This window comes from Budorcas taxicolor, chromosome 1, assembly GCF_023091745.1.
Source record: "Budorcas taxicolor isolate Tak-1 chromosome 1, Takin1.1, whole genome shotgun sequence".
Lineage (NCBI taxonomy): Eukaryota > Metazoa > Chordata > Mammalia > Artiodactyla > Bovidae > Budorcas > Budorcas taxicolor.
This window is the reverse complement of record NC_068910.1, coordinates 48,618,550-48,632,402: the sequence shown is the minus strand read 5'-3', so window position 1 is coordinate 48,632,402 and position 13,853 is coordinate 48,618,550. Positions and strand designations below refer to the sequence as shown.

General features: G+C 45.4%; 1 protein-coding gene across 2 annotated transcripts in view; it reads left to right on the top strand.

Annotated features, from left to right (window-relative positions):
• EXOG (exo/endonuclease G) overlaps positions 1 to 10,616 on the top strand; it is an 80,834-nt gene extending 70,218 nt beyond the window's left edge. The window contains exon 7 of one of the 2 annotated variants that reach the window (XR_008199391.1): positions 10,567 to 10,616. The gene's annotated coding sequence lies outside the window, so the exon portion shown is untranslated. Of the gene's footprint in view, positions 1 to 10,559 lie in introns of both variants that reach the window. The other variant, XR_008199389.1, reaches the window with a different exon arrangement.
• Positions 10,617 to 13,853: the final 3,237 nt, after the last annotated feature.

Here is a 13,853-nt window from a genome sequence, read left to right as displayed (position 1 = left end):
TGGTTGTTAAAGCTGGAAAGTGAAGTTTTATGAAGAACAGGACATTTACATAGTCCAAAAGATTTCCTCCGCAAATTACCTATTGGTAACAAAGCAAGAAATGATAACTTCACAGTAGAGAAACTGCCCTTTAACCGAGTGATCAAGGTTAATATTACACGTGTGGGACTTACTAATAAACTGTACCTCCTGGTGTGATGCATTAAAGTGAGGTGAAACTCGCTCAGCTGTGTCCAACTCTTTGCGACCCCATGGACTATATGGTCCATGGAATTCTCCAGGCCAAAATGCTGGAGTGAGTAGCCTATCCCTTCTGCAGGGGATCTTCCTGACCCAGTAATCTAACTGGGGTCTCCTGCATTGCAGGTGGATTCTTTATCAACTGAACTATCAAGGAAACCCATGATGCATTAAGGAGGATACAATATTATTTCTATGATATTTCTGCCCCAGATGCATAATGTTGAGTCTCATCATGCAGAAGTATTAGCAGACCTCAACTGAGGGATATTCCATGAAATAGCTGACTTAGAGCCTTCAAAAATGTCAGTGTCCTCAAAGACAGAGGCGGAGAAATTAACTGTTCCACATTAATGAAGACTAAAAACTAAAGACTCAAATACGTGAAAATAAAATGTCTTGTGTTATCTAAGGTCAGATCCTGGATCAGGAATACAAAAGTTGCTATGTAAGACTTTATTTGGACAGCTGGTAACATTTGAGGTCTATAGATTAGATAATTATATTTTATCAGTGTTAAACTCCCTGATTTTGATCATTGTACTGTGATTATACAAGTGAATATCTCTGCTCTTAGGAAACAGATCCCGAAGGTTATCTTATGACTTATTTTCAAAAGGTTTAAAGAGAGAGAGAGAGAGAGAAAGCAATAAAGTGGATTGGACAAAGCGGTAAGAGTTGGTGAATCTGGGTGAAGAGCATGCAGGTGTTCTAAGCCATCTGTACACATTTTAATTTGCAATTAATTCAGAATAAAACATGTATATTTGTACCTTTCAGTGTATCTTGTCTATGCCAGAATTCTTATTACACTGGAATGTATAAAACTAACCATTAAAAAGACTTAACCTTGCTTCTCCTGAAGAGTCAATCAGTGAAGGCTATTCAGGCATGTTCAAGTAGCCTTGAAGAGAGTTTCAAAACAGACCTGTCCGCTCTTCGCCACGTAATTCGTGTCAGGATGATGAATGTGCGTGGGCAGTCAAGGTAAGCTTCCTGAGGAGTATACTCTGAGTAACAGTCCTTTTTTTTTATTTTAAAGCATTATCAGTCTTTTCTTTCACATTCTGAGCCTCTGAACCTATATCGTTAGTTTTCCATATCTACATTAATTGATAGGACCTATTCATGTCCGGGCTTCCCTGGTGGCTCAGTGGCAAAGAATCCACCTGCTATGCAGGAGACATGAGAGACACAGGTTCAACCCCTGAGCCGGGAGGATCCCCGGGAGGAGGGCATGACAACGCACTCCAGTGTTCTTGCCTGGAGGATCCCATGGACAGAGGAGCCTGGTGGGCTGCAGTCCATAGGGCTGAGCACGCATTCGTGTTCACACTGGTGAATCTGTAATTCAACAAATCTTTAGGTACTTGTTGCATGGGAGGAATAAATGACATGCTTCAAACCACGTGGGAGTCATCTCTCTCTCTCTCTCTCTCGATTTCTTTGAATCAACAACTTTTATCAATTCTTTTACTTAATAGGTTGTACTCAGATTTTTTGCTGAAGCTCTGAACTTCTGCAGTATTGCTGAGGACTCCGCTACGTTTCTCTGCACTTCCTGCTTTCTGGTATAACGGGATGTTCCCGACTCAACTTTTGCAGACTCTGGAGTCAGCCATTTCTCTTGGTTCCTTTTAACTAGGATTGGCGTTTAGAAACCAAGATCTGGACAGGTTGATTCTCGAGTACTTGGTCTGCCGTATGGCTTGTCACGTGTGTTCACCACATTTATTTTTCAGCCTTTTATAGTGAGTGGAGAGAGCCCCCAAGAACGTAGTATGTGAATTATATTGCCTTTAGTGGCTCGCTGTTCAGAAGACCTTTTTCCTCCACCTTCAATATTCCTGTGCTTTTTGAGAAGGAGATTTATAGACCTTGGTTGTAAAGGAAGCAGGTAACTCTGTGTGTTATGTATGAGGACATAAAGTTGAATGTTGATAGGAATATATATCTACTCTGGGTGTGTAGTTTTTCATCTTTCTTAGAATCATATCAAAGGGACATCAACTTTTATATACGTATTTATATTTTTCACTCACAATTTCTGTTATAGCTTTTGTTAGATTTGGCAACATTTTTCAGATCAAACTTGACTTCAGGTGGAATTTTGAATTTAAAAATCTTTAGCATATCTATTAGCATGAAAGCAAAATAAAAAGCTATTTTAATAAGTTAAACTGGCAAAAAGGTCTTAGAGCTTGCCAATTGAAGAATTTACTTGGGTAAAAAATATTATATGTATATGTACAAATATCTACATGTAGAAACTTGGGTGAATTTGGTTAAGGAAAACAGACATGGGAGGCAAAGGCAGGCAAGGGGAAGAGGCAGGATGTGTGCTGAGAAACAGTCCCAGACAGTTGGGTCAGAGCACTTGTAAAGGGAAGGACGCAAAAATAAAAGAAAAGGATTAAACAATAAGGACCTACTATATGGCACACAGAGCTTTATCACGTATTTTGTAATAACCATAATGGAAGATAATCTGAAAAAGAATATATATATATATATATATATGTGTATATATAAAACTAAATGACTTTGGCATACACTTGAAATGAATACAACATTAAAAGTCAACTATATTTCAATAAAAAGTTGCTTTGAAAAAAGGGGGGCAGGTTTGCACCAGATGGTAGAAACCTTGAATGCACCACTAAAAATTCAGGTTATTTTCTAGCAAATCATAATGAAATCATTGTGAGTAAAATCATGTCCTTTAGTGATGCTGAGAAAGGGGACATGGCATCGCCAGACCCAAGGTGGGTCTGTTCCTCTCAAGGAATGAATTTGTATTGAATCATGAACTCCTGTTTCCAAGGGGATGCGTGTAATTACATGTGGCAATTCAGAGAGCCTGAGAAGTGTTCGTGTTTTGTTTTCTTAAATCCATCCATTTAGTATTTACTTCTTGTTTACAACTATACCTTGAATCTTACTTTAGGAGAATGTGGCTAATAAAAATAAGGTATTTATTTACTTTTCTATCTAGGTAATGAAGCACATATGCATGTACTTTGGAGAAAGTGGAGCAGATGAACTGGTATTTATCAAGGGCCTTGTATACCTCCCAGTATGTATGCAGCTTTGTTCATGATATCCCGGTCAGTCCTTGCAAACAGCTCTTACAAACAGGTAGTGATTATATTCTTTTATAGGAAGGAAATTGAGGTTTTGAGGGGCCATGTCCAAGTGACATTGCTAGTAATTGTCAAGGGGGAAATCTAAACGTGGGTCTCTCTCCTTGTATGAGAATTGCCCGTCATTCATAGCATTGCTCTTTAAGCTCTCATAAATCTCCAGTGAAGGGATGGTTCTGCTCTTCATATGTAGAAGCTTAAGGCCTGGAGATAAAACATGGTGTGGATGGAGAGCAGTTACAAGTGATAGTTGCTGGCGTGCAAAAATAAGAGCAGAAAATGGGCCAAGAGGAGGATTCCTTCTATCCAGGCAGAAATGTCTGCTGGAATATGTAGGAAAGAACTGCTGCGTCATAGGACTGGAGTGAACATGAGCCCGCGGGAAGATGAGAGGCAGTGATTTTATCAGAAGTGAGTCATCTGACAGCTCTAATCAGAATCACCCCCTTTATTATAGCTTAGGTCAGCCATGTGCCTGTTTCAAGCAGAGATAGAATCCAGGCAAATGAAACATACCTGAAGATTCCAGCCCATAGATTATAATTGTCCTGGCAAGAAAGTGAGCTTCAGATTTGACGGCTGGGCAGTGGGGGTGGGGGTCCTTTTAGAAGTGCTTACCTGTCTGTGTTTTCCTTCTACGGTGTTATTTTTCCAAACTTCCACTAATTCCAGGATGGGGAGGAAAGGGAAAGTATGCCTCCAGGGATCTTGAGGCTTCAGCTGAAGAGATCAGGAATTTTTTTTTTGAAATCTGTTTTATCTTTAGGCAGTCTTCATTTCCATATCTGTTTCAATTGAATCCATTATTTTATTGGTTAAACATTTCCTTACCCCCATCCTAAATCACTCAGTAGAAGTGACCATGTGCTTGTTTCACTGGCTTGGCATCTCCCACCCCCTGCCAGGGCAGGTGCCCAGTGTGAGAAGGACCGTCTCCTGGGGTTTGAGCGTCCGTAGAGGCTTCACAGGCAGCACGTGGGGCGGCCACACCCCTGCTGACTCCCCACCCCTGTGACTCCCTCCCTTCTTGTGCCTCTGTCCTCAGGTGGGGATTCCCCATTTATCACACTGTCACAATCTCTTTCTTTCACTTGATTGGCATGAGTTTATTTTAAGGCCTTCATCTCTTGATGTGTCCAATCGCTTTATTTTTGGAGTGTCTTTTTTTATGTCTTGCTGGAAGAACATAACCAAATACCTAACTGAGTCTTGCAGGTACCTATTTTAGCCTCAGCCTGTGTCGTTTGTGGCCAGTCTCTGGCGCTGCATCAGCATGAAGGCCCAGCTATATGTGTGTGGAGTTGGGGGTAAGATGGGGGGACAAATTGTCATCTCTGTCTCTTGGGCTCAGGCCCTCATGTACAAAACCTGATTTCAGGTTGTGAGCGAGTGCCAGCTTTATGATTGTTCCATGTATTGTACTTCCTAGTCACTCCTGGTTGATTTGAGTTTTCGTTCGGCCTTGACAAGAGTTCAGTGGTTTTTGGTAGTTTGACAGCAGCAAGGATTTCCTTTGTAAAGTATTTTTATACCTAAATATTATATGAAAAGGATTATTGCTGATTTACTGATGCTAAAGACTTGGTTCACGTTAAGCCCTTGGGTCCTTTGTTGAGGGCATCACTCGTGTCCAGCTTGTTTTCTTCTGAAACCCTTTTGTCTACCTTGAACTGGTCTCATCTTGCTTAAGTCCGTGTTTTCCCTCAGAAAACTGTCCCTCTGCAGAACTATCTTTTGTACCAAATGCAATTGCATTCCTGTCTTTTGAATGACATTTGCTACAAAAATAGCTCTTCACATAGGCCTTGCAGATTTCTAAGTTTTTTTTTTTCAAACTAACGGGTCTTTGTGTCTTCAGAATTATTCCATGAGATGGACGATTTGGGGGTTGTTATTACCCATTTTATGAATGAAAGAGAAGATGCTGGTGGCTGTGATTTGCAACTTGGTGCAAAGCCTCAGGTCTCTGGGGTTTCAATTTGGTGAACCATTCTGCTTCAGTACCCTAGTTTCTAGAAACATTTTCTGAAAGTCTTCCAAGTTTCCTGAAAGTGGGAAGAATTTGTTATGTAGACTGAGTTATCTGCAGAGAAGAGAGCTCTAAAATATTTCAGTTTTTTTTGGTAAGTTTTAAAATCAGGGAGGAAAAAGAGTTTTCTGAATTTCCAAGTAGGACTTGTTCCTACATTAGATAGATTAAAGATGTTTACTTCCTGTGAAAAAAGAGGACTGAATCAGAGAAGATAGTGAGTGACTAAGTGTTCATTTTTCTCTTTATTTCTGGGAATAGTATTTTACCCCCCTTTACTGAAATATTGTGAGAAGGTCACGGGTGGAAGAGTCACACTTTGTGGTTCCTGGTAGGAATTTCTATGTCCGCGAGGTTTCTCAAAAGTAGTATTAGAGGTCCTTTAGCTATGTTAACAGTTTTTAAAAATCTAATAGAAATGGTGCATTTCCGTGAGGTAGAGCAATGAATCTTGAGATGTCAAGCTTCTTTACTTTTGGATGGAATTTAATGAACCTGATTAGAAGCCCTGTTTGGCAACACATGGATATGACCAATTAATTATTTTTGAGAATTGTCATTTGTAGACAAAGAGTCCATGAGGAGAGAAAATATTCAAGTGACTGGTCTCAAAGGCTTCTAGAATAGAAGGGGAGTCTGAGGTCTGTGCCGCAGTGACAGAGGATGTCCACCAGGTGGCACCAAGGATTTGCCTAACCGTTGGCTCCCAGCTAGTTAATGCCTGGAATGCCTGAAGCCCATTTAAACTTCTCCCAGCTACCCGCTCCCCACCCCGCTCCCCCACCCCCCCGCCCCGCTCCCCCACCTCCCCACCCCCCAGTTGTAAACCCTGGCGCAGCTGCTGCCCTGCCCTCAGTTCTGGTTCCTGACTTCCTCTGCACCCACGCCCTCAGCGCAGGCATTGATGCTCTGTGTTGACATCTCACCACATTCTACCTGCAGTGAAAACTGTGGGTGTTGACTTCTCCCCGCCATGGGACGCTTCCGAGGTCAGGACGAGCTGTATTTACATTCAGCCTTATTCCTTTAGTATTTCCAGCATGCCGGGCACAGCACCTCTGAGTTGCAGTTTTGAGTGAACATCTCTTGGTGATCTGTGCGCTCGTTGTGCACTCCATCGGGTTCACTTCAGTGTGTTTCTTGGTCTGTGAGGGTCATGCGTATATGACTTGTTGGAGGGGGATACGTAGGTTGTGCAGTTCCGTAAACCTTACTCTAATCTGCACCCTGACCGACCGCTTGCACCAACTTCCAGGACAGCTAGTTAGACATCACTCCTTTGGGTGGGTCTTCCCCGCACCCCTGTGGTGGGTCATGGTGGCGGGGCCTCCCTGCGTGTTAGGCAGCAGATGGCCTGAGTCGTTGGGCTGTGCCACGTGGGTAGGAGCTGGGAAAGGCGGAAGCGAATCCTCTACGGCTCCCGTCCCTCTGTCTTATCTGGGCTCCAGCAGGGCCTGCCCAAGCTGGCAGTTTGGGTCTGGAAGGGAGGCCTCTTAGAGGATGGGCGGGCCTGGGAGGACCAGGGGCTGCACAGCATGCTGTTGTGGGATCGTGTCATCTTATTGGAGGCCGTTAAGGAAACGGATGCTCACTTTTTCTTTTGCAGAAAACAGATAAATGGCTCTTAGGCCAAATGGAAGGAAATCTGAACAGGTTTCCTAACAGTGTTATTTCATCATTACAGCCAGCCCGCACAGGCGACCGAGTTGTCTCCAGCTCTGGCTGCTTTGTTGTGTAGAGACCTTTCCAAAGTGTTAGATTTGATGACACATTCAGGAGTTGTGTGTTTGATGGCAGACCCGAGTGTGCAGAGCTCTGAGCAGACGGCGTTTACATTTACCTAATGTAATTTTAAAAATGAGCTGCAGTCTAGGTGACACCGGAGATAGCAATCCTGATGTGGTCTGTCTGGCTGCTTCTTGAAAGGCTGTGTGTTTAGCTCCCTAGTGAATTTGCTAAACTGAGGCCGTATTTTTATTTCTAGTGATGGGAGTTCCCAAGCTGGCGGTTTTGACCTTTGAATGTTTAGAGCACCAGAAGTTCTCATTGTGAGACAAAGAGAAGGCCCTGGCTTTTCTTAAAAAACCCGGGGGACTTACCTGGAGGCCCAGTGGTTAAGACTCTGTGCTTCCAGTGCGGGGGGCACAGGTTCGACCCCTGATCATGGAACCCACATGCCTTGTAGTGTGGCAAAAACAAACAAAAAAACAACCCAGGACTCACTCCTGGCATTTCTTTGTCATACAAACAGCAGAGGATGGGACCCTTCTCTTTGGGGTGACCTTACTCTAAAGACAGTACGAATCCGTGTGTTAATGCTCATCTTCTCTGGGAATCTGTGCTTTGGTTTCTTATCACCTTTGGCAGGTGGATTTAAATCCGTTGGACGCATGTCCCTTATCGTACAGGAAGATGTTATGTTTTCTGTCTCCAAATCATGTATTTACTAAGCCTTGGAACCCAATATTGTGTTTTCTGTAATTAGGACTTGAGTTGCTCTAACGCCTCTATGCATTACCCTGACCACATGTCTTGTCTATTTCTTTCTTGTTGCTCCTCTCATGGACCCGCTGTTTCCCCTCTTCTGTCACGTAGAAGCCCACAGCACCTGCATTTTCTGCTCACTTAGTGGGTTGTGTATACAAAGCTCAGTGTGTTCCATGTATTATCCTACTTGAGGGAAATGGCACTGTCTTCATTTTACCCACGAGGAAGCTGAGGCTTGGAGAGCTTAAGTGTTTTGCCCAAAGTTCACCTTCCCAAAGAAGTAATCCACGAGGAAAGAGGCACCCAACATGGGGTACATTAAAATCTTCCCTGACATAGAGGCTTTTGGCTCAGAAAGACGTTCTTCCGCGGGTGTCTGTGAGCCTGGGGCCCGCTTGGTGAGAGGGTCTGGTTTCTTGCCTGCCATCCAGCCAAAGAGACTTGAATGTCCTCCGAGTTGAACCCTCCTTAGTGCTTTGGGAAGAAACAGTCACAGGGGGACTTTCCTGGTGGTCCAGTGGTGAAGAACCTGCCTGCCAGTGAAGGGGACGTGGGTTTGATCCCTGGTCCAGGAGGGTTCCGCAGGCCTAGGAGCAACTAAGTCTGTGAGCCGCAACTATTGAGCCTGCGTGCTGCAGGTACTGGGCCTGTGCTCCTAGAACCCGCGCTCCACAGCAAGAGAAGCCGCCGCGATGAGAAGCCTGCACACCGCAGCTGGAGGGTAGCCCCCACACTCCAGCTAGAGAGAGCCTGCACCGCAGCAAAGACCCAGTGCAGCAAGAATAAATTAGAAAAAAGAAACGGCCATTGAAGGTGAGAGGTCAGTGCTTGCCGGGGTTGATCAGAGTCCCCACTTGCCTTCAGAAATGTGGCTCTTCTAGTGTCCGGCTGGTGCCAAATCTGTCCGTGTCACTTGCTTTCCAGGTTGGCCTTTTGTTCCAGAGGTTGAGGAACCTAAGAAGGGTCTGTGCCCACAGAGTCACCAGCCCTCACCTTGGGCCTGTCTGTCTACCTGGATGGCATAGGAAGGCTGGTTGGGCCAGAGACCCCAAAACTGTTAGCTCTGAGGGAAGCAGTGGCTGTGTTTCTGAGCCGGGTCTCTAGTTTGGGTTTACGTGGAATCCTTTCATGGGCTGTCATCTGGGTGGGAGGTAAAAATGTCTGAAAATAGGATGTAGGGTGTGGGGACTTGTCTGTGTCCCATCACTGCTGTGGTTGCAACTGGTATTACCAGGACAGTTTTCATGGTGTTTTGTGTTTGTCTCTAACAGAAATGCCAGGGCTTGAGATAAGGTTAAGATGGTAATGACTGGCCTGATTCTGCCAATCGCTGAAAAAGAAGGAAGTTGGTGGGGTCAGAACACCGCAGCCTGATTATAATGGCCTCTTTATCACACCGTTCCCCGTTAGCTCGTGCCAGTCTTTTCTTCTCAGGGAGAAACAGCCAAAATGTCACTGTGACCAAAACCCCCCCTCCCAAAACACCTGTTACTTTCTCTCCTTGTTGGAGAGGGGACAGAGGGGTCTGGGTGTTTCTCCAGGAGCCCGAGGGTGGCTCTGGGGGCAGGTCTTACCGCCCATCTTCAGAGGCGAGCCCCCGTCCGCTGTCCCCTGGGCCTGTCTCTGCACAGTTCCCTGACCTGAATTTCCAGCAAATGCGGGGTTATTCCCATACTGTTTCCACTCCTGCATCTCCACCTGGATGGTTGAGAATCTTGATTTTTAGGTCAGTAAATTACAGTCTTTTTGAAAAGATTTTTTTTTTCTGATGTGGACCATTTTTTAAGTCTTTATTGAGTTTGTTAGAATATTGTTTCTGTTTTAGTGTTTTGGCCACGAGGCATGTAGATTCTTAGTTCCCAACCAGGGATTGAACACACACTCACTGCCTTGGAAGGCAACTTTTTAACCACTGGGCCACCAGGGAAGTCGGCAAAGGGTCTTAACATGTTTTTAGTTCCTGTAAAAATGCTCCCTGGTCATTGTGAAAAATAGAGATAACTACTTATAATTTTAAAAAATGCGGTCTCCCAATCCTCGTTTTTATATGTAAAAGTTTTGTTGGTGTAGGACAGGTGATGCTTGAATTTTTATCTCAGTGCTTCTCCTAAGGGTTAGAGGGTAAAGAATCTGCCTGCAATGTAGGAGACCCAGGTTCAATTCCTGGGTCAGGAAGATCCCCTGGAATAGGAAATGGCAACCCACTCCAGTATTCTTGCCTGGAGAATCCCATGGACAGAGGAGCCTGATGTACTACGGTCCATGGAGTCACAAAGAGTTGGACACAACTGAGCTAACACCAAGACAAACTTTCCAATGTAAGCACTGTGTAGATAGAGCTCAGGACGTTCCTCTGAACCAGATCACTTCTGCCTCCCGACTTGGGATGTCTGAGAACTGGGGCTCAGATGCAGCAGAGCCCCATGCCAGGCCTGTCCACCTCACCACTGCCCTGAGCCGATCCCCGTCCAGCCCTCCTCGGTCCTGTGAGGTTTTTGGGCTCCTGTACCTGGGACTCTGCCTTCTGCCCCGATACACCCAGGGAGCCCCTGGTGCTGCTGGGAGAGAAGGACCAGGCTGGGGGCTCTGCTGCTGAGAGCCCCCCCCGGGGGTGAGAGGCTCGCTAATCTCTCCACTCACAGCGACATCTTTATTTCGAGGCTTCAGGCTCTCTGGTCTGTGGATTGAGACTGTGTCACCAGTATCGTGTGGCAAGGGGGACCTCACCCAAGTGGCCAAGGTAGGATGGGCGTGCGAGCCCCTTAAACACCTGCCAGCGCTTCCGGCCTTGGGCCTCGATCTTCGAACTGGAAACCTCCGTCCCTTCTACAGGACTTAGACTGGAGCCCAGCAGGAGAGGCAGAGTCTGCTCTGGAGGGGGCGGCTCCCTACAGGGCCGGGCGCAGCCTGCTGCAGGAGTGACCGTGAGTACCCACGGGCTCCCTGCCCTCATCCTCCTGAGCCCATGTCTGTCTGTCACTGGTGTCAGCATGGTGCACCTCGAATTTCCCGCCAGCAGCCTGTCCCGACCCAGGGCCTGTCGTGTGTTGCCTGCTCACTCCCATGCCCACCTTGTCTGCCCTTCCCCTTCATGGGCCCTCGGTCTCCTCCTCGAACCTCTGGTTGATTCTGGTGGAGCTGGTGAGGGGCGGCCTCTTATTGGCTGTGCAACTCCTGCTCTTGCCGCCTCCAGCCTCCATCCAGCCTGCTGTGCTGGATGTTGTCATGGAGACGACCCATCACGGGATGCCATAGGCCCCCCACCTCTGGGGACCAACCCTTAGGTCAGAGGGCTAGCCGGACGCCCTGCACTCTATAATCTGGGGCAGGGGAGATGGGGTAGTGGGATGGGCTTTTCTTCTGTGTTCATCAACTTGACAGTTTGGCCAAGGGCCAGTCTACCCTGAGCGCACAGCACCTCTGGGGGTCACTGAGGTAATGCCACACTGCTGGGACCCAGACCCAACACGGAGCCTCAGTCAGCAGGTGGGGTGGGACAGGAGGGACCCTGTCGTCCAGTGCGCCTTCTGTTTGGCTCACGTCAGAGTAGCCTAGGAGGCTTAACTTTTCCTCCCAGTTTTATTTTGAATAATTTCAAGCCTTTGGAAAAGTTGGAAGTGCATCGAAAGCCCTCTCCCTCGATATTGCGTCTCATTGGTGTTCTTCTTTTCTTGAACTACCTAAAATTAACTCATTGTCTAAAAAAAAGTAAGTTGTAGACACAGCACTTCACTTTTGTTGTTGTTTTTAATTTTTTAATTGAAGTATAGTTGATTTATAATGTTGTGTTAATTTCTGCTGTATGGCAAAAATATATACATCCTTTTTATTTTTATTTTTTTAATTTTTTACTTTACAATACTGTATTGGTTTTGCCATACATCAACATGAATCCGCCACGGGTGTACACGTGTTCCCAATCCTGAACCCCCCTCCCACCTCCCTCCCCGTACCATCCCTCTGGGTCGTCCCAGTGCAACAGCCCCAAGCATCCTGTATCCTGCATTGAACCTAGACTGGCGATTCATTTCTTATATGATATTATACATGTTTCAATGCCATTCTTTATTTTTTATTTTTTTAATGCCATTCTCCCAAATCATCCCACCCTCGCCCTCTCCCACAGAGTCCAAAAGACTGTTCTATACATCTGTGTCTCTTTTGCTGTCTCGCATACAGGGTTATCGTTACCATCTTTCTAAATTCAATATATATGTGTTAGTATGCTGTATTGGTGTTTTTCTTTCTGGCTTACTTCACTCTGTATAATCGGCCGGTTTCATCCACCTCATTAGAACTGATTCAAATGTATTCTTTTTAATGGCTAAGTAATATCCATTGTGTATATGTACCACAGCTTTCTTATCCATTTGTCTGCTGATGGACATCTAGGTTGCTTCCATGTCCTGGCTATTATAAACAGTGCTGCGATAAACATTGGGGTACATGTGTCTCTTTCAATTCTGGTTTCCTCGGTGTGTATGCCCAGCAGTGGGACTGCTGGGTCATAAGGCAGTTCTATTTCCAGTTTTTAAAGGAATCTCCACACTGTTCTCCATAGTGGCTGTACTAGTTTGAATTCCTACCAACAGTGTAAGAGGGTTCCCTTTTCAAATATTCTTTTCCATTATGGTTTATCATAGGATATTGCATATAGCTCTGTGCTATACAGTAGGACCTTGTTGCTTATCCACTCTCTATATAAAAGCTTATATCTGCTAAGTCTAACGTCCCACTCCATCCCTCCCTCAAAACCCTCTTCCTGGGAAACCACAAGTCTGTACTGGGTCTGTGAGTCTGTTTCTTGTTCATAGCTTCCTTTGGGACATATTTTAGCTTCCACATGTAAGTAACATCCTATGGCATTCGTCTTTCTCTTGACGTCACTGAGTGTGATAATCTCTAATTACATCCATGTTGCTGCAGGTGGCGTGGTTTCACTCTTTCCTGTGGCTGAGTAATATTCCATTGGATATATGCACCATATCTTCTTTATCCATTCCTCTGTCGATAGACAATTAAGTTGTTTCCATGCCTCGGTTATTGTGAATAACGCACAGACCTTCACTTTTTAATACTTCAGCCTGAACTACCCAGGGAAAAAAAAGCCCCTATACCCAAAATAAGTATTATCCCATCTAAGAACGTTATCAAGAACTCAGTATCATCTAATAACAATCTCAGTGATTGCCTGCATATTCCCAAAATGTTTTTTATACTTTTTGAAGCATCAATTTCAATCAAAGTTCATATATTTTGTTATTATGTCTAGTCTCCCAATCTTGAATGATCCACCTGGTGAGCTTCAAAAAGTAGAGTAGATTCTCCAAATCCATACTTGAAGAAGATTTTGATTCTGTATCTGATGTGAAGCTAAATGTCTTCCCTGGTGGGTCAGTGGTAAAGAATCTGCCTGCAATGCAGGAGACCCAGATTCGATACCTAGGTCAGAAAGATCCCCTGGGGGAGGGCACAGCGACCCACTTCAATATTCTTGCCTGGAGAAGTCCATGGACAGAGGAGCCTGGTGGGCTATAGTCCATAGGGTCGCAAAGAGTTGGACACAACTGAAGTGACTTAGCAAACACGCTCGCACTCTGAAACAGGGGGGTGGCCCACTCACCTCTGGGTGCACGCATGTATGTGAAGCTAAAATCTATTTTGTGAACAAGCAACATTGGTGATCCTGATGAGCATCCAGGATTTGGAGCCAGACTGGGCCCTCCTTTACTCCCACCCTCCCGTTATGCACATGGCCCCTACACAGGAGTGATCTGGCAAGCAGGAGGTCTTTGAGCTTGACCTTGTGAGCATCCTGGTAGCTCAGCTGGTAAAAAATCCACCTGCAATGCAGGAGACCATGGTTCGATTTCTGGGTCAGGAAGATCCCCTGGAGAAGGGAGAGGCTACCCACTCCAGTATTCTTGGGCGTCCCTAGTAGCCCAGCTGGTAAA